The following is a 19887-nucleotide window of genomic DNA, read 5'->3' on the forward strand; positions in this document are numbered from 1 at the left end:
GAGAGAAAGCGTCGTAAATTTTGCCTAAATTCATCCCAGTCGTAAAGCGTTGTCACTTTCATACAGGAGCATTTGGTGACAGCCAAAAGCCTATCATAATCAAATAGATTTATAATAACAGTACATTCAACAAAGATATTTATTTTCCTGAAAATTAGTTGTCACAATCAAAGTAAATTCATTGTTGGGTTTTAATGAGTGAAAATCGAAAATAGATCAAAGCGATGATGATGATTAAAATGCGAAGAACTGCCATCGACCTATCGCGTCGCGTCGTTTCACTGTCTTAATATGTATGTACGTATGTATGTATGTATGTATGTACATACGTCTTAATAAATAATTTATAATACAAGTGATTCGTAAATAATCTTAATAGTATATGTACATACACTTGCAAACGTAGGAACTATTTTTGTAAGTGTATGCACATATACTATTATATATATGAAACAATTTCTCACTAAAATTTCATGGGTTCAATTTAATTTGTGTATCTTCAATTAATCGCCCGCATTAGCATCTCGAATTTGTTGAATATTATAAAAAAGCTACCTACATCGTGAATTTCTCGCAAATTTGCTGTGGATCAAAAATTTTTTGATTTTCCAAATATTTCTTTATTTGTATTATTGTTTTATTTTTTATTTTTTTACATCGATATATACCAGGAAGGCTTGACAGAAAGACCCCAATGCGCCTTCCTGGACAATTAATTACAAAAAATGCAGCATTTTATTATTACATAAAATGACTGTATTTCCAGAAGCTGAAGAACACGAAATAACAATTAATTAATCCATTGAGACATCTATTGATTTTAGATTTGTACATAATTTTTAGAAATTGTACATACTATAAATACAGAAGATTTGTGACAACAGGAAAGATGTTTTTTGCCAATTTTGAGCAACCGTTTCAACAATGATCAGATAAAATTGGCAAACTCTGATAAGAAACGATCGATTTGCAATCACAAATACCCCCAAATCTAACGTACAGTATAGCGGATCGAACCCACTTATCACTTGGTGCTAAACATACAAGCTACCATTGAGCCATACTGCTGCTTATGTACTGTTATGTTTGAAAAATTATTAGTACTTATATATGTACAAAGTATGTGTCGCCTTTGGGTATTTCAAGTCATGGCACATATGTACATATAACGTATGTAATAAAAATGACCACTGACAAGAAAGCCATGTGAAACGTAAAGGAGGTATGTAAAAATAAAATAAAATATGATCAACAAACAATTAGCAGCACTTCATATATGTAGATACATGTACATATGCACATTAAGGTGACGTGTAAATCTTTCCTGGCAGAATCGTTGGGATAGGCTGTTTATAAATATTGAAATCGATTTTTTTTTATTTCAAAATGTACATCCATGATACTCTAATGCTCATTAACGTTTTTAATAAATCGAGTATTTAGAAATATTCTTTTGAAAAAATGTCCTGGTTTTATCACATCATTTTACAATCATGTAAAATGGTCACCTTAAATTACATACATACATACATATGTATGTAGATAACCTTTGGATTGTAAATAGGTTTTTGAGCTCTTTTCCTATTATGCTGTAGATTAACATTAGAATAATATAATACTATGATTACTAACCAAATTAAATTAAATTGTAAAATAGAAAATGATCAGTAGATCAGTAGCTATTAAAATAGATATAAGATGTATTGTGAACATAATTTCGTAATAATAAAAAGCATTTAAAAATCAAAATGTAGATAACCTTTAGATAATAAGCACATATCAAAACAGCAACGTTAAATAGTAAAAATAATATATAATATTATGTATATAATGAATGAAACTTTTATTATATTATATAATGAAACCTCTAACAGTTCAAATATGTATATAAAACAATCTAAGAATTTTCCTGGAAAATTCATTACATTATACAAAAACCTCCCACTAATACTATGCATGAAGCATAAGATAAAAAAAATCCAATTAAAAATAATAAAACACATACATATGTATATACATACGTAGATAAATACAACACTTCTAATCTTTCAGCCATACGACACCGAAAACTAAAAACCCCGTCGCACGTTCGGCATCATCCCAAAAGCTCGACCTTTTCTCTTTTTTTATTTTATTTAAAATTTGAACTTTTCGTCTGATGTGCGATACCACCCAGCGTCAGTGATAATTTACTTATATGTATATCAACATAAGTTGAAACACACACAATAATGGATGTTCCTGGACATGTGCACAAACATACACACACACACACAAACATATTACACATACATATATGTACATTCTATATCACACGTTTTTGGATGTGTTTCGTGACATTTGATAGCCGGGCTGTAATGGAACACCTTCGCCTCGGGATGAATTCGTGTTTTATTGTCGAGCTGCTGCCAGCTACACCGCGATACCTGTGTGAAACCGAAGATTGCACATGTATTATTACATGTATTTATGTGTGTACAATACGTGGATGGGTTTGTACATATATACATATCTAAAGGTTTGACGTTTTGATTTTTGAACGGTTCGCTGGTGAAATTCGACGACTCGAAGTTCTCGAGTTCAAGTTTGAAAAGTGATTCTATATCCTCTTTTGTTGCTATTTAGGTGATTTTGTTTATGATTATGATTTTACAAAGTAGATGAACGTGAACAACCCCATCTGTAATAATAAGCTGTTCGACAATACGACATATGTATATGTACATACAATTTGCATATTTTAATCAGTCATATTGTACTTATAATACATATACATAGAGTAAGGTGATCATTCGTACTGATTTTAACAGGACAGTTATGGTTTTTTGGGTATTTGTCCTGGTATGTCGTGAGATGAAACCAGCACACTTTCTTGTGTAATAAAATTTTGTATCTAATAGATGAATTAATGTACAAATTCTTCACCGAAAATTATGTCTCGTACAAAAATATTGGAAAATTAGTCAAATGTTGTTTCCGTTTATCAGGAACAAATGCAACAGCTGACGGATTTTTTACTTTGATAAACAATAGATGTGTAGTCAAGTGATAAAACGAAATTAAATGTTTGCTAATCACTCAATCAGTATAATTTTAACCAGTCTTGTATAGAATTTTATAAGAATATTCATGTGCATCCATGATTCATGGCATCCATGATTCCAAGAATCATGGATGCCATGGTCAAATGTGCATCCATGATTCTTTAATCCTCGTATTAAATAATTGAAGTATTTAGAAATATGTTTTTGGAAAAAATTGTCCTGGTTTTGAATTTTGGAAAAAATGGTCACCTTAGAGAAAAATTGCATTTATATATGTAGATTGAAACTGTTTTAATGATCCTAAAATCTTAAATTTTGCAGTACGAGTTTTTGGGTGGAGAAAATACGCCACTTGTAAAAAGTTTGAACCATGAAAAAAAATTAAAAATAATCATCCACATTTTATTTATATCTAAAATACTAGCTAAAAATTTGATACGAAGATCGTATACCGAATTTAGTGGTTCAAGCTGTAGAATTGTTTAAAAAAGTGCTCGAATGACACATGAGAAAATGTAAAAGGGTATAATTAAGGCCACTGGTGAGATGGATGGATGTAATCAGAAAAATATGTGGGATGAGATGGATTAAAGTTGCTCAAAACAGAGACAAATTGAAGCGTGTTGGAGGGGTGGGTCTTCATCCAGCAATGGATAGCAAATGGCTGTGAATTATGATAATGATGACATGCATTATGTAAATATTTATAACATATACATTTATATTGTGACGAGAAGAAATTGAAAGAGGAACAAGTGAGTACGCTTAACCATATGCCAGACAAACGTATGTATATATAAATATGTATCTACTTATACATATACATAATGTAGAAAATAGACGAAGTGATTCGAGAGCAGGGTTGCCAGACGTCCCTATTTGAGCGGGACTGTCCCGAGTTCAACAGACAAATCCTGAGTCCCGCATTGCCTCTGAAAATCCCGAAAAACCATTTAAATAGAAGTGGTTTGACTTCAAAAATAACAAATTTCAATTCATTAAAGTCTTGCCCTTAAACCAAACATTAAAATGGAATTTTCTTCAATTGAAGAATTAAAAAAATTATTTAATATTATTTGAAACGTTGACCTTCTATACGAAGATGTTTGTTTATTAAACATTTTTTTACTGAAGCAAACGAGAAAAAAACAGTGTGTGAGAAATGTATAATATGTTTTAAAGATCATTACGCTTGCAAGAATTTGTAAAAAATTGTGGCTCACATCCTCTCAATTCGACATTCCATTGAAATATTTTGAAAGCTGACGAACATATTTTGAAACAAGTTTTAATAAAATTTGTTATGATTGCATATTTTTTTGCATTTAAAACAAAAACTAATTCCTGTAATTGTGTCCAATATATTTTATTAACTGTGATTAAGTGATTATTTTTTATACGATATCTTCTATGTATATACATATTTGTATACATATGCATGTATGTACTTATTTATATACATTGTAATTAAATTAAAAATATTTTTTTCTTAATTTCTTCATTAATTCTTAAACTTCTGTTTTTGTTTTTGATCGTTCGAAATAGTGAATGTCCCGATCTGTGAATTTGGAAATCTGGCAACCCTGTTCGAGAGTGACATTAATAGCATCATCCAAAAACTAATAATTTTAAAAACATTTTTTTTAGTCACGCAAAGCTCTTAGAAACGCATCTTAAGACTTTCCTCAAATTTTGACAAGCAAGAGAGTTCGGTGGCACCGCACTGGGCTATTTCCACCCCACAACAATGACAAATCCTTTCGTCACAAGGTCGTCTAATTCGGTCACCCATTGTGCAACGCGGCATGATCCATGCAATCAACGTGAACGCATCTCAAAGCTGCTCACCAAACCACAACGACACCATAGAATGATACTTGAAATGACCGATGATTTATTGGTTGCTTTTCGTACAAAACATTTTGGCCAATAACGACGTATCGAAATATCGTCTTACCGGAGAGCGGCTAAGTCGACAGGCCCAGGCATATTTCGGTCTCGGCTATTTCAGTAGCCGGATAGCTTGATCCAAGGATGTAAGCGGTCGAATTCGACCAAATATCTGAAAAGTCGACTGAAAGACGACCGAGATTTCAGAAAGAGCGCATCTCCGAAACCGACACCGATCAAACGAAACCACCCAGGGGAAAAATCAACCGCAAATGAATCATTCTTTACGCGAGTATTACTCAACGCTTAAGCGGTGGAGTGTTTTCGATTCGGTTTGGCAACAAACTGTTATGTTTCAGGAGCAGTCGACGCTATTTATAAAAAACAGAGTATTTTCTGCACGTGTCGTAATATCGTGTCACTAATTTTGTACTTCAATCAACTGTCAACATAACTATGACTGGATCAGTGCTTCAATTATTGTATGCCGAGCTGCCAACTTTTCCCACGCGAGAGCTCGAAAAATTCCATTTCTACTTTTTTAGTACATTGAAAACAGAAAGACAAACCTAAATGTATCGAGCAATTGGCCATTTTTGTGCAAAATTTAAATTTAAAAGCGTTCAATCGTCAACTTAATTTTTCCATTGACTCGCACCAACAAACTGAGTAAGAAGACAATATAAAGTTTACGATGAAATGACTTCTTTAACCAACTAGAAGAATCTACATAGATTCAAATCATAAACACTTTTGTATATGTTCAAGTCCAAGTGTTCACTTCGGTTCGTTCGTGAACATTCTGGTTTGTTCATAACCGAACTATTTTTTTTATTGGTGTTAGTTTATCTTCAAATAGAGTCACCATAAAACGTTTTAAAAATAAAATATGAAACATGAAAAGATTTGAGATGCTAAAACTCCAAGTATGTATTTGAAATTAGAAATCCTATGGAATCCCTCTTTCAATGTTGCTATAATTCCCGTTTCCACTTATATATAAAAATATTGCATTCATACATATGTATGTATGTATATCGAGGATGGGACAAACGATTGAGAATACTTTATCGTGCATGAACAAACTAGTTAGTTTGTCTATTTGTTATTTTATATGTTACAGTTGCAGTGTATATTCCAGTTGTTATATATCTTGACTAGTTGGAATATATTCTATCTAACCTGGTACCAACTACAGTTTAATTTGAAGTGTATTTTCAGTTGTAATATATATATATATATATATATATATATATATATATATATATATATATATATGTATTTGCGCTTGTAAAGTTGAATTGCATTCGAATATGAATGACCTATGTAAAACGACAATTGGAATATATTACAAATGAAAATACACTTCGACTATAACAATATACACTATAACTAGCCAAATTGGTTCATGTATGAATAAACTATGTATTTAGCATGTTCATTAACGACCAAAATAAAAACTAAGACGGTAATACATACATTATCATTTGAAGGATTAAAAAAAATAGATAGAGGTCTTCCAAATAAACAGTATTTGCACATTAATATTTTTCGTACATAAACATCAAATTTAACAAAGATCGTTCCATTTTAAGTGGCTCACCTCCACTTACCGGAAAAATCAAAATCCGTGAAATACGGGTGAGCAAACATTCGTAAATAGAACAATCAATAGTAGTATCAACAATATACATACATACAGTTGTTTATTCTTCAAAAAATAGACTATCCTTATTATAAACGTATAGAATAATATTTCCGCTGTCGACAGAAATACTAAATGGAAAAAAATTCCTGCTCATCGACAGCCTGCAGCCCCGAACCAGAAGAACGTATTGATCAACGTATCAACTTCCCGATTTTAACCGTATTAATTAAACGTAAGCCAAACTTTCAAACGAGAGACAGACAAAAAAAAGTCGAAATTTCTGCACGATCTTCAGTACTATCGCCTGACCGATTTAATTAAGGGCTCGTCCCAAAATTTTTCCTCGGACCTCGTGCGGCCCCAAGTTAAAGGCTACGCATATTCGATTACGCAAGGCCAAGCCCCACAAAACGTGGCCTGAACCACGGTGGCCCACTTGCGGGGGCGTACTATTTGTAAACTGCGTGTATTTTATTTCAAATCTTAGGTCCAGCCGAGGTTCGGCTACTAATTAATGGGCCGCGCTGAGGGTGGCCCCTCGCCATATCGCCTTTCATAATAGGACCTCTATTCGTTTCGGACCGGCCGGTAACCGTATCGGGTTTTGCGAGCTGCGGGACCCGGCTCAGAGCATCTCCCTCCCCGTATCGTCCTCCTCTTATCTCCTCGTCCGACCACCCTCCACCTCTTCGGGGGTCTGAAAAAAGCTCACCGGACCGGACCGCCTGTATCAAGTGAAAGCCTCCCGCTCCTGAAACACGATAAGCTTTTCACGATCATTTGGGCGGGTACCTCCCCATTATGCGGTGTAGTGTACTCCCGGATTATCAAGCCAGCACCCTTAACTCAAACTCCGTAGCTAACACACAATAGTTTATATCTTATATACATACATACATAGATTATATAAAGTGTGATTCAAAAATGCAAAATTTATCATTAATCATACATATGAGTTATAATGAATGGAAAATTAAAAATTTATTTCTTTGGTAAAAATTTATTGCTTAACATATGATACGTTCGTAATTCGTTTCATTAATTGTAAGTTTAGCTTATTTATTTTTTGTGTATAATATACGGACTATTATTTGAACTTACAGAAATGCCTCGCAGTTATATTGAAACGCGATACTTTCATACGCGAGCGTATCGAGTATCAAACTGGGAACATTTTGTTCGAGACTGACGTTTTGTAAACTGCAAGAATGATGTGTATGTACATACATATGTATGTATATACGTTATTTAATTTACAAAACACACATAGTATGTGTGTAAGTACATTATACTTTCATATTTAATTTATAATAATTTATTTGTAATGCTTGTGCGAGTGCAATTAATATGAAACCGAATAACACTAACGAAGATATACATACATACGTACATACTATGTATGTATACTACTAGTGGTTTTACCCGGCTTCGCTCAGTATTTGTAATATAAACCGCTTAAACATGGCTAATCTAATAATAAACGTTTTATTAAATTTATTTGAATATTTTTATTTTATTTAAATTTATTTGAATATATTCATTTGTTTTTTTATTAAATTTAACCTTACATACAAAGTCTCTTTCAAAATTATATATTAGATAAGTATGTATGCATGCACATATATATGTATATCGATACCCACATCTATAATATATAATTTTGAAAGAGACTTTGTATGTAATTTAGTATTTTTGGTTGGGAACATTGAAAACAAGTCAATTTATATTAAAAATACTGAGCGAAGCCGGGTAAAACAACTAGTATATTATAATTAACCTTTTCACTCTGGCGATCACATCTAACGAAGCTTACACCAATTATGTAGATAATCCTGTAAATTTCAACATTATACAAGAACGTAACAGTATTACATAGAATAACCATACATTTAAATGGATTTTTTGAACTTTCATATTAAGCCCTATTGTTTTATATATTTAATTATTGCAATTTTACACGTATAAATAAAAAGTCTCACCAGTCTTAAAAACTTTAACTCGGACGATATTTCAAATGAGTATCTTATAGCACACCACTGTACATATGAGCCTGAAAGATTTTAATTGGTTTTAAACAACTGTGTAATTATAAACTTATTCCTTTGTGTTTATTTACATACGCACTTTACAAAGCTCATAAGAGCTCAACAATTAGTCTCCCACAAATATTATCTTTTAAGCTTAGCACGCGATCCCATTATCCAAATGCGCGACAGTTATCGATATTATCCAAATAAAACTTCATCGTGCTAATAATAGTACAATTTGATAAATACATAATGTATTGTTATAATGTTTACGGAATATATAAAAATAAATATAAAACGATCGAAGGATTTTCATTTCATAAGAATATCATTAATTGAAGAATAATCGAGGTATACAGTACATAATTACATATGTATGTATGTATATTTATAAATATATTGTATATAATACACTAAAATAATACGAATGTATGAACCAAGAGAAGCTATACATATACACACATATCTATAGGTGCAACAGGTATAATCCGTGTAATTGACTCTTAGCTGTAAAAAAATTGGGATAGGGCGCAAATAGTTAATTTTTTTCAATATTATTTTGCTTATTTTTTAATAAAATATAATAATAATTACTTTATTAAGATATTAGCAATAAAAATGGGCAATTCCTTGATGTAATTTTAATATGAAACATCCTTAATTCTAAATAATGACGCTTTCACATTTTATGCTGAATATATTGATATATTCATATCATTCAATCTTAAAGAAGGAATGGCTACAGTGCAGGTCTGGGAAAACTGTGGCCGGATTCGAATTTTTGTGAATTTTATTAGAGGATCACTTATTTTTTTATGTTGAAATTTTTTTTCATGACAGTAAATAATAAATAGTATTTTACTTGCAGCCCGACGTTCATTTTTAATTCCTAATGCGACCCTTCATTCCAAAAGTATGCCCAAGCCTGCTATAGTGCATTTAAATATAAAAAAAATACATATGTACATATAAACAAATATTGTCACCATCACTCGATGAAATGCTTATTGAAAACTCTAAAAGAGAAATCAAATCCATTAGAGAACACGTAAAGTCGTTTCAACGTACCGAAAAGTAATTAAAATCATTTTATACATGCAGAATTTTTTTTTATTTCAGAAAACTAGCTTCCATCAACTTTTATAACCTGCTTCCATCGATCAAGCAATATTTCCTCGTGGCTTTCTTTAAATAAAAGAAAGCCCACAACTTTTATATGTATGTATATATGTACACAGGTCAACCCCAAGGTGGTCCCAATAAAATTTATGAAATATAACAAGTGAAAATTATTTCAACGAATAACAAAATTGTATTTTGCACCCCTCTCAATCTACTATTTCATGAATTGTACTTTTGTAAATTAATTAGACTGCAGATTAAAATATATTTATTTAAATATTACCTTTTTGTTATTATATTTTTTTATTTTAGAACTACAGCCCAGCTATATCTTTAAAATAATTATTTTAATAATTTCCGGATTTTATTTAATTATGTTGATTAATAATTATATTTCTAAATAATCTTTCGATAACACTTGATGCAAGATCAAATGGAACTGACGTAAGAAACCCTTGGAAGTTTTCAACGAGTCGTAATTTTCGGAGTAATTTCTTAAAAATAAAATGATAGTATCTACATTCATTTCTTACATAATAGTAGTGTCTACATTCGAAAATGGTCTCGCATTAATATGTAAATAGTTGAGCACAACATATAATAGACTAACGTAAAACAGGTAAAAATATATGGTCAACCGTGACTCAACAATGATCAGAAATGTGGTGTTTTACATTTGATAAAAATTTAAAGCAACCGAGGGTATTTCTTGGTAAAAGTTTAAGAGAGGCTGTGCCTAGAATTATACCGCCCGTGTGAATTGCACACGTTGCACATATGTATAGTACAAATTATCGAAAAAACGACTTATCGTTGGGAGAATTAATTACCATTCGATCTATCGAAGTGATATTGTAATTATTATCAGCACATGTATGTATACATACATACATATGTATGTATCATCATCATTATCATTTACAGCCATTCACCATCCACTGCTAGATGAAATACTTTCCAATACGCTTCCGTTTTCTTCCACCCCAAACATTTTTCTAAATTACCATCTTCCTTGTGACCTTTTACACTGTCTCGGGTACCATTTGAAAACTTATTTTATCCAACTTTCGACCATTCTCCAAGTTACGTGACCCGCCCGTTTACATTTAAAATTTTTCACTCGTTTCACTATGTATGTATATATATCTAATACCCTTGTCTTACTTCTCACTCACGTATTCCGGTTCCTCATTATGCCAAGCATACAGCGTTATATACTTGAGTGCATTTTGATTCTGTGCAACATTTTGGCCCTCAATGCTCGAGTTTCACATCTATACGCAATCACTGGCAAAACAGTACATATGTAGATGAAAATATAGGAAACTATGTGTCATCGATGAAGTGAGTGCAGTTTATGAATGCGCGTAACATGCGTCACGCATCGGGTGACCAGCCGTTCTGGGGCAACGAGCGGAACAACGACGTTCGTTTAACGCCTGTTTTAACATACAAACACGTGTTACACATAACGACGGATATCGCCTTACAATTAATCGCGTTTCATTCGGAATAGCATTACAAAAATATATTCATGAAATCAATACGATATATCGCGGCCGTAAACTCACCCGATCAATTGTCAAACAACACGAGCGAAGACCACGGAAGCAACTTCACGAATGACCAACATATGTATGTATGTACATATGTACATATTATTATAATTATCTGCACATATCGAATAGATGTATTTAATGATTGTTTGCCGAATTTGCAAGTGATTTAATTGCGCACATATATTGTAATTTGACACGTTCGATGTGTACGCTGACACTGTATACCTGCCGGGATAGTGAATTATTAATATTAATATATGAATTATTAATATTAATAATAATAATATGAGAATAGGTTAATTAAATTTGGGATCAACACTCACATGGAAATCGTATATGCCGTATATGCCTATAGAATATGTACAGTTAATGTGATAATATATGTATGTATGTATATGTATGTATGTATGTATGTATGTACATATATACATATATCCCATGGTAGCAAAGAAAAGGAAATTTTTATTTTTTACTAGCTGTATTACCCGGCTTCGCTCAGTGTTTATAATATAAACCGCTTAAACATGACTAAGCTAATTTAATTAAAAAAAAAAAAAAAATTTAAAAATTTAAAAAAAAAATAAAAAAAAAAATATTAAAAAAAAATAAAAAAAAAATCAAAAAAAAAAAATAAAAAAAAAATCAAAAAAAAAATTTAAAAAAATCAAAAAAAAAATTTTTTTTTTTGCCTTCTAGGGCTTCGCCCTCGGCACCCCCCTGAGCCTTTGCCTTCTAGGGCTTCGCCCCTCCACGCCCCATGAGCAATTGCCGTTTAGGGCTTCGCCCCCATGATCAGTTGCCTTTTAGGGCTTCGCCCCTCCGCGCCCCCATGATTCAAAGCCGTCTAGGGCTTCGCCCCCCTTAGTTAATGCCTTTTAGGGCTTCGCCCCCCGCGCCCCCAAGATTAATTGCCGTTTCGGGCTTCGCCCCCCTTAGTTAATGCCTTTTAGGGCTTCGCCTCTCCGCACCCCCATGATTAAATGCCGTCTAGGGCTTCGCCCCCCCTAGTTAATGCCTTTTAGGGCTTCGCCCCCCGCGCCCCCAAGATTAATTGCCGTTTAGGGCTTCGCCCCCCTTAGTTAATGCCTTTTAGGGCTTCGCCCCTCCGCGCCCTCACGATTAAATGCCGTCTAAGGCTTCGCCCCCATGATCAGTTGCCTTTTAGGGCTTCGCCCCTCCGCGCCCCCATGATTAATTGCCGTCTAGGGCTTCGCCCCCCTTAGTTAATGCCTATTAGGGCTTGCGCCCCATGAGGCTGGGCCCCCCGGGCCCCCTCCGGGGCCCCACGGGGCTGCGCCCCTTGTGGCGCCCCCTTTTGAGCCCCATGGGGCTGCGCCCCATGAGGCTGGGCCCCCCAGGCCCCCATTCGGGGCCCCACGGGGCTGCGCCCCTTGTGGCGCCCCCTTTTGAGCCCCATGGGGCTGCGCCCCATGAGGCTGGGCCCCCCGGGCCCCCATTCGGGGCCCCACGGGGCTGCGCCCCTTGTGGCGCCCCCTTTTGAGCCCCATGGGGCTGCGCCCCATGTGGCGCCCCCTTTTGAGCCCCATGGGGCTGCGCCCCATGAGGCTGGGCCCCCCCGGGGCCCCACGGGGCTGCGCCCCTTGTGGCGCCCCCTTTTGAGCCCCATGGGGCTGCGCCCCATGAGGCTGGGCCCCCCGGGCCCCCTTCGGGGCCCCACGGGGCTGCGTCCCTTGTGGCGCCCCCTTTTGAGCCCCATGGGGCTGCGCCCCATGAGGCTGGGCCCCCCGGGGCCCCACGGGGCTGCGCCCCTTGTGGCGCCCCCTTTTGAGCCCCATGAGGCTGGGCGCCCCCTTTTGAGCCCCATGGGGCTGTGCCCCATGAGGCTGGGCCCCCCGGGCCCCCTTCGGGGCCCCACGGGGCTGCGCCCCTTGTGGCGCCCCCTTTTGAGCCCCATGGGGCTGCGCCCCATGAGGCTGGGGCCCCACGGGGCTGCGCCCCTTGTGGCGCCCCTGGCGGGGCCCCATGAAGCTACTCGCCTTGCGCCCCCGCGGGGGTGAATCCATTGAAACGAAAAAAACAAATCGGCGCCCATGGATCGAAAAAAAAAAAATCGAATCACGTGTTCGATGACGTCACCGATCTACGGACGACGACGACGAAAACGACGACCAAGGATACATACAAAGTCTCTTTCCAAATTATAGATTAGACTAGCTGTATTACCCGGCTTCGCTCAGTGTTTATAATATAAACCGCTTAAACATGACTAAGCTAATTTAATTAAAAAAAAAAAAAAATTAAAAAATTAAAAAAAAAAATTAAAAAAAAAATTAAAAAAAAATCAAAAAAAAAATCTAAAAAAAAATAAAAAAAAAATCAAAAAAAAAATTTAAAAAAATCAAAAAAAAAATCTTTTTTTTTTTGCCTTCTAGGGCTTCGCCCTCGGCACCCCCCTGAGCCTTTGCCTTCTAGGGCTTCGCCCCTCCACGCCCCATGAGCAATTGCCGTTTAGGGCTTCGCCCCCATGATCAGTTGCCTTTTAGGGCTTCGCCCCTCCGCGCCCCCATGATTCAAAGCCGTCTAGGGCTTCGCCCCCCTTAGTTAATGCCTTTTAGGGCTTCGCCCCCCGCGCCCCCAAGATTAATTGCCGTTTCGGGCTTCGCCCCCCTTAGTTAATGCCTTTTAGGGCTTCGCCCCTCCGCACCCCCATGATTAAATGCCGTCTAGGGCTTCGCCCCCCCTAGTTAATGCCTTTTAGGGCTTCGCCCCCCGCGCCCCCAAGATTAATTGCCGTTTAGGGCTTCGCCCCCCTTAGTTAATGCCTTTTAGGGCTTCGCCCCTCCGCGCCCCCATGATTAAATGCCGTCTAAGGCTTCGCCCCCATGATCAGTTGCCTTTTAGGGCTTCGCCCCTCCGCGCCCCCATGATTAATTGCCGTCTAGGGCTTCGCCCCCCTTAGTTAATGCCTATTAGGGCTTGCGCCCCATGAGGCTGGGCCCCCCGGGCCCCCTTCGGGGCCCCACGGGGCTGCGCCCCATGTGGCGCCCCCTTTTGAGCCCCATGGGGCTGCGCCCCATGAGGCTGGGCCCCCCTGGGGCCCCACGGGGCTGCGCCCCTTGTGGCGCCCCCTTTTGAGCCCCATGGGGCTGCGCCCCATGAGGCTGGGCCCCCCGGGCCCCCTTCGGGGCCCCACGGGGCTGCGTCCCTTGTGGCGCCCCCTTTTGAGCCCCATGGGGCTGCGCCCCATGAGGCTGGGCCCCCCGGGCCCCCTTCGGGGCCCCACGGGGCTGCGCCCCTTGTGGCGCCCCCTTTTGAGCCCCATGGGGCTGCGCCCCATGAGGCTTGGCCCCACGGGGCTGCGCCCCTTGTGGCGCCCCCTTTTGAGCCCCATGGGGCTGCGCCCCATGAGGCTGGGCCCCCCGGGCCCCCTTCGGGGCCCCACGGGGCTGCGTCCCTTGTGGCGCCCCCTTTTGAGCCCCATGGGGCTGCGCCCCATGAGGCTGGGCCCCCCGGGCCCCCTTCGGGGCCCCACGGGGCTGCGCCCCTTGTGGCGCCCCCTTTTGAGCCCCATGGGGCTGCGCCCCATGAGGCTTGGCCCCACGGGGCTGCGCCCCTTGTGGCGCCCCTGGCGGGGCCCCATGAAGCTACTCGCCTTGCGCCCCCGCGGGGGTGAATCCATTGAAACGAAAAAAACAAATCGGCGCCCATGGATCGAAAAAAAAAAAATCGAATCACGTGTTCGATGACGTCACCGATCTACGGACGACGACGACGAAAACGACGAAAACGACGACCAAGGATACATACAAAGTCTCTTTCCAAATTATAGATTAGATTATAGACATACATACATATATACCAGGAAGACCTAACAGGTAAACCCCAATGCGCCTTCCTGGCCAATTACAAACAATGCAGCATTTTTATTTCATAAATCGATAAATTACGAGACACTGAAAACTCGAGAAATTAACGAAATATCGAACAGGTGGACGAAAGAAGTGCTCGAATGGTACCCGAGAGATTGTCAAAAGGTAAAAGGAAGGCTGCATGAAAGATGGGTGGATGAAATTTAAAACTAAACGTGTGGGGTGAGATGGATGAGAGTTGCGCAAAACAGACGAATGGAAGCGTGTTGGAGAGGCCTTCATGCAGCTGTGAATGGTAATAAATTTGAGATCGTAACATGTTCTATTATTATATTTATATTTTATTTATGCTAATTTTGTTTTTAATCATGTTTTATTTAATTTTCATCTGTATATGTATTGTATACTTTCTTTGTTTAGCCATAGTGATTACTTGGAACTACTCTGTAATGTCACTATGTCAAAATTATAATAAATCTAATATATAATTTCGAAAGAGACTTTGTATATGTATGTTTGTAAGTATTTTTGGTTGGGAACGTCGAAAAATTTTTTTCCATTCAAATAAATTTAATTAAAAAACAAATGAATATTTACTATTAGTTTCGCCATGTTTATGCTGTTTATATTACAAATACCGAGCGAAGCCGGGTAAAAACACTAGTAAATAAAGTAAAACACTAGTAGTAAAACTTGTACTGTGATTAATTTTGAAATTATAGTGTAGACAAAAAAATGTACATTATGTTGAATTATAAATTTTTATATTTCTGGATATTTGCTTATGAGATGTGAAAATTAACGAACGATGTGATTTGATTTCAAAGCTATCAAGTAGTCTAGCTGCCGATACTTCGTATATACAGGTCTACGTGACGAGCCAGAATGTTAAATTACAGAAAACACAAATATCGGAAGGCAAAGATCGAAAATCGAAAGATCTTAAGTTGAAAGATCAAAAAAAAGGGTGCATGGTAAACAGTACATACTCACTTAATTTGCGCGAGCAGGGTACAACAGGAACAAGAGGAACAGGCTTTTCCTCCCGTATTCTGCGCGCGCACATTAATACGGGAGGAAAAGCCTGTTCCTCTTGTTCCTGTTGTATCCTGCTCGCGCAAATTAAGTGAGTATGTACGTGAGTATGTACCGTTTACCATGCACCCTATTTTTGATCTTTCGACTTAAGATCTTTCGATTTTCGATCTTTGCCTTCCGATATTTGCGTTTTCTGTAATTTAACAATCCGGCTCGTCACGGAGACCGCGTATATACATATGTATGTAGATAAAGTAAGAATTGTAAATAGGTTTTTGTTCTTTTATGCTGTGCATTAACATTAGAATAATATAACTATGATTACTAACAAAATTAAATTAAATTTTAAAATAGAAAATGATCAGTAGATCAGTAGCTATTAAAATAGATATAAGATGTATTGTGAACATAATTTAGTAATAATAAAAAGCATTTAAAAATCAAAATGTAGATAAAGTAACATAATTGTTATAAAGTTGATGTAATGCATTTGTTACCAGTGAAATTATAAATTAATATGAATTTTGTAACGAATGTATACACTTAGTACAATGGTTCTTAATATATAAACAAACATACGTGTGTATGAATTTTTATTATTGTAATGTTAAATTCACTATTAATCAATTCCGGTTAATTATAACCATATAATAAAATAAGAAATAACGAACCTTCACAACAAACGACAGGTCCAAATAGTAAATTTAACGCGAAATGAAAAACTGTTGAAAAAACAGCAAACAAAAGATCGTATTATGAAAATAATATATTTTATTTTGTTTTAAATTATTTGAATTAAAAACAATATGAATGGTGTACAAAAATGCGATTTTATAATTATAATAGTTAATTAAACCAAATTTAAAATGGTTCCGATTTACTTGGTTAAAAAAAATACGTGTAAAATGATCCTCAAAGTTCAATCTGTATATAAAAAATGCATACTTTCAGAACAAAATCGCAGGTGTAATGTTGCGACATCTGCAATTCGACAAAGCGTACCAAAAAAGCGATAACGTATGCGAAATTTTAGTAAAATCGGAAAAAACATCTTTGATAAAGAAAAAACAAAATTTCTGTGGCGTACGTACTGACCAATTTTTTTAAACAAAATCCCATACAAATGTATGGTAAAAATACAGCGATGCTTATACGAAATTGCCACATCCCATTTCCATGGCTAAAAGTGACATTATGCAATTGAATATATTAGCAACGTACTTACCCAATTCCCGAGGCAATAGTTTCAGAGGAAATGCTTGAAAAGTATGCTGAAATTGCGGTGATTTTCAGCGAGATAGATAGCATCGCGACGAGTACGAGCGAAAATATTATTTATTGTACGCTTCTGAAACGTTGCAATTTGCACAATAAGTAGGGGTAGTTTTGCAATAGACAAATTGCCCCCAAATTACGCTGCATAAATTTACAACGACGACAGCTGCAGCGATGTGCAATTGCATTTCACCCGTATATGTACTTTCGAAAGTGCAATTTTTGAAACATTCCAAGTACTACATACAAAAGTTTAGCACCTGTGAAAGCCACTGATTATGATCTCGATTAAATCACCCCTCTAATGTGAAAAAAAAATACTCGGATGCTAACGTGCTAACTGTTATTGCGGAAAACATTTAAGGTAGCCATAAATGTGTATAATTATCGAGTTAAATAAAGTCGGTATATAAATTTATTCAGGTTTAATCGTTTCAAATATACAGCACCATTAATAAGTTGTAAACAAAATGTAATAAAAGATGATTAATCACAGAAAGTAGATATGATTGTTGCAAATTAAATTCAATGAGGCGGAATTGTGTAGAATTCAAATGGGAATGTCAAAATAGGGGATGGATTCTAAAAACTAAAAATTATCGTTCTCATTCTGATATTTTGGCAATATTGTAACTCTTAAAGACTGTGCTAAAATTTATAAGTCACTTTTTTATTTTTTATTATTTACCAGGAAGGCCTAACAGGTGTTTAAACCTCAATGCACCTTTCTGGCCAATTAAAAACAATGCACCATTTTTTATTACACAAGTCGCTGAATTACGAGACACTGAAAGCTCGAGAAATTAATAAATTTTATTGTACATTAATCATACTCAATGGTGGCATAGTAGGTTATTACCCAATTTAATCGAGGAACCATTTCAACAATGAAATCAGAAAAATCGGCCAACTCTGATAGGAAACGATTGACCTGGAGTCACAAATATCCAAGTCTGACCAGCAGCATTACAGATATACTCAGAATAAATTCTTTTCAATCGAGGTCAACTTACGGGATCGAACCCGGAGCCTCTCGGCGCTAGGCAAAAGCCGAACCACCGAGCCATGCTGATGCGTATTTTACAAAAAAAGTTTTATATATTTATGTTGTTAAAAAATTACTCATGTGGGTTAGTTCTATTATGCAAAAATATGGGTACATCGATGAAATTATATTCTTATGAAATGGTGGGTTTCCGAAGAGCTTTCGCCTTCAGAGCTTTTAGCGTGATTAGCGTTAGGAATCGCGTGACGGCGTTTAATTACAGTTTTAACCCTTTTCTTTCGAATTTAGCCAATTATTTTTTTTTGGCAGACTAGCAACACGCCATGACTAATGTTCCACTATAATTGCAATATGCGGAGAGGGGTTGGGGAGAGAAATGTAGACGATGCAACTTCACGCGACCGGTCACAAATTTTCCGAAAATTTTCACCTCGCGCGTGGAAAATTCGACCACGTGGGCCCCAGTTCCAGAAATAGGAAGTGTTTACAAACAGGAAGAAATAGCGGCGCGATGCGGTGGGCGAGTGCGCCAGAAATAATTTTCACGTTTTATCGATCACAAAAATAAAACAAAGACACGCTCTCGGCGCCGGTTAATGTGATCGCACCTCACTTATCCCACGACGCGGATTCTTCCTACCGAATTAGATTTATACTTCTTTTGTCATCCAATAAAATCAGAAGCAATTGGTTAATATTGAGTAAGATACATCAATGGATTTCGAACGCTCGCCATACACAACGTTATTAGTATCCACACACTTCGTGTCGTTTCCGAACAAGAAATCTGAGGCTGAGAATTTCATACATACATACATTTCATTTTATTTTATTTTATTTTACATAGATATGTATATACCAAGAAGGCTTGACAAGACCCAAATGCGCCTTCCTAGAAAATTAATTACAAACAAAGCGGCGGTACCATTTCCGGACAACTTAAAAATTTGAAAAAAATTTACGTCGTTTCGATAAGAATTTCAGTAACTGATACTAAGTTTCGGTTCGATAGGACTAACAGTGTTCAAAAAATCGCCAAAACACACAGACACACACACACACATTTTTTTCTAGATCATTAAAACGTGATCAGTAATCGATTCTGAGTTCGAATCAGTCAAAATCTCGAGTTCAAATTTTCGCATGATCACAAAACTTCATCTATTGTTAATACGTACATAGATGAAGTAAAAATAATACGCTATATAATAGCGGATAATAATAATAATTACAAATTATTAAAAACAACAAAGAAGGGAATGTCTAATAAAAGAAAAAAGAGAAAGAAAAAGAAATATAAACATATGTAGGTACAGACAAAAATACATTTATACATAATAATAAACAAACAGAAGCAGTTAATAATAGCAGATAACGTAAAAATATCAAATATAAAATATAACATAAGGAATGCCTTGCAACTACAGCCAGTTCCAATAAATAAGAAC

The 19887-nt window shown here is 36.8% G+C and overlaps 1 protein-coding gene across 3 annotated transcripts in view; it reads right to left on the reverse strand.

Annotated features, from left to right (window-relative positions):
• Sobp (Sine oculis-binding protein) overlaps window positions 1-19887 on the reverse strand; it is a 59562-nt gene that overhangs the window by 34106 nt on the left and 5569 nt on the right. The window contains exon 1 of one of the 3 annotated variants that reach the window (XM_077438351.1): window positions 11303-11509. The exons of the other annotated variants lie outside the window; for them this stretch is intronic. The gene's annotated coding sequence lies outside the window, so the exon portion shown is untranslated. Of the gene's footprint in view, window positions 1-11302; window positions 11510-19887 lie in introns of those variants that run through there. 3 annotated transcript variants of the gene reach the window in all.

This window comes from Arctopsyche grandis, chromosome 9 (assembly GCF_051622035.1).
Source record: "Arctopsyche grandis isolate Sample6627 chromosome 9, ASM5162203v2, whole genome shotgun sequence".
In the NCBI taxonomy this organism is placed as follows: Eukaryota; Metazoa; Arthropoda; class Insecta; order Trichoptera; family Hydropsychidae; genus Arctopsyche; species Arctopsyche grandis.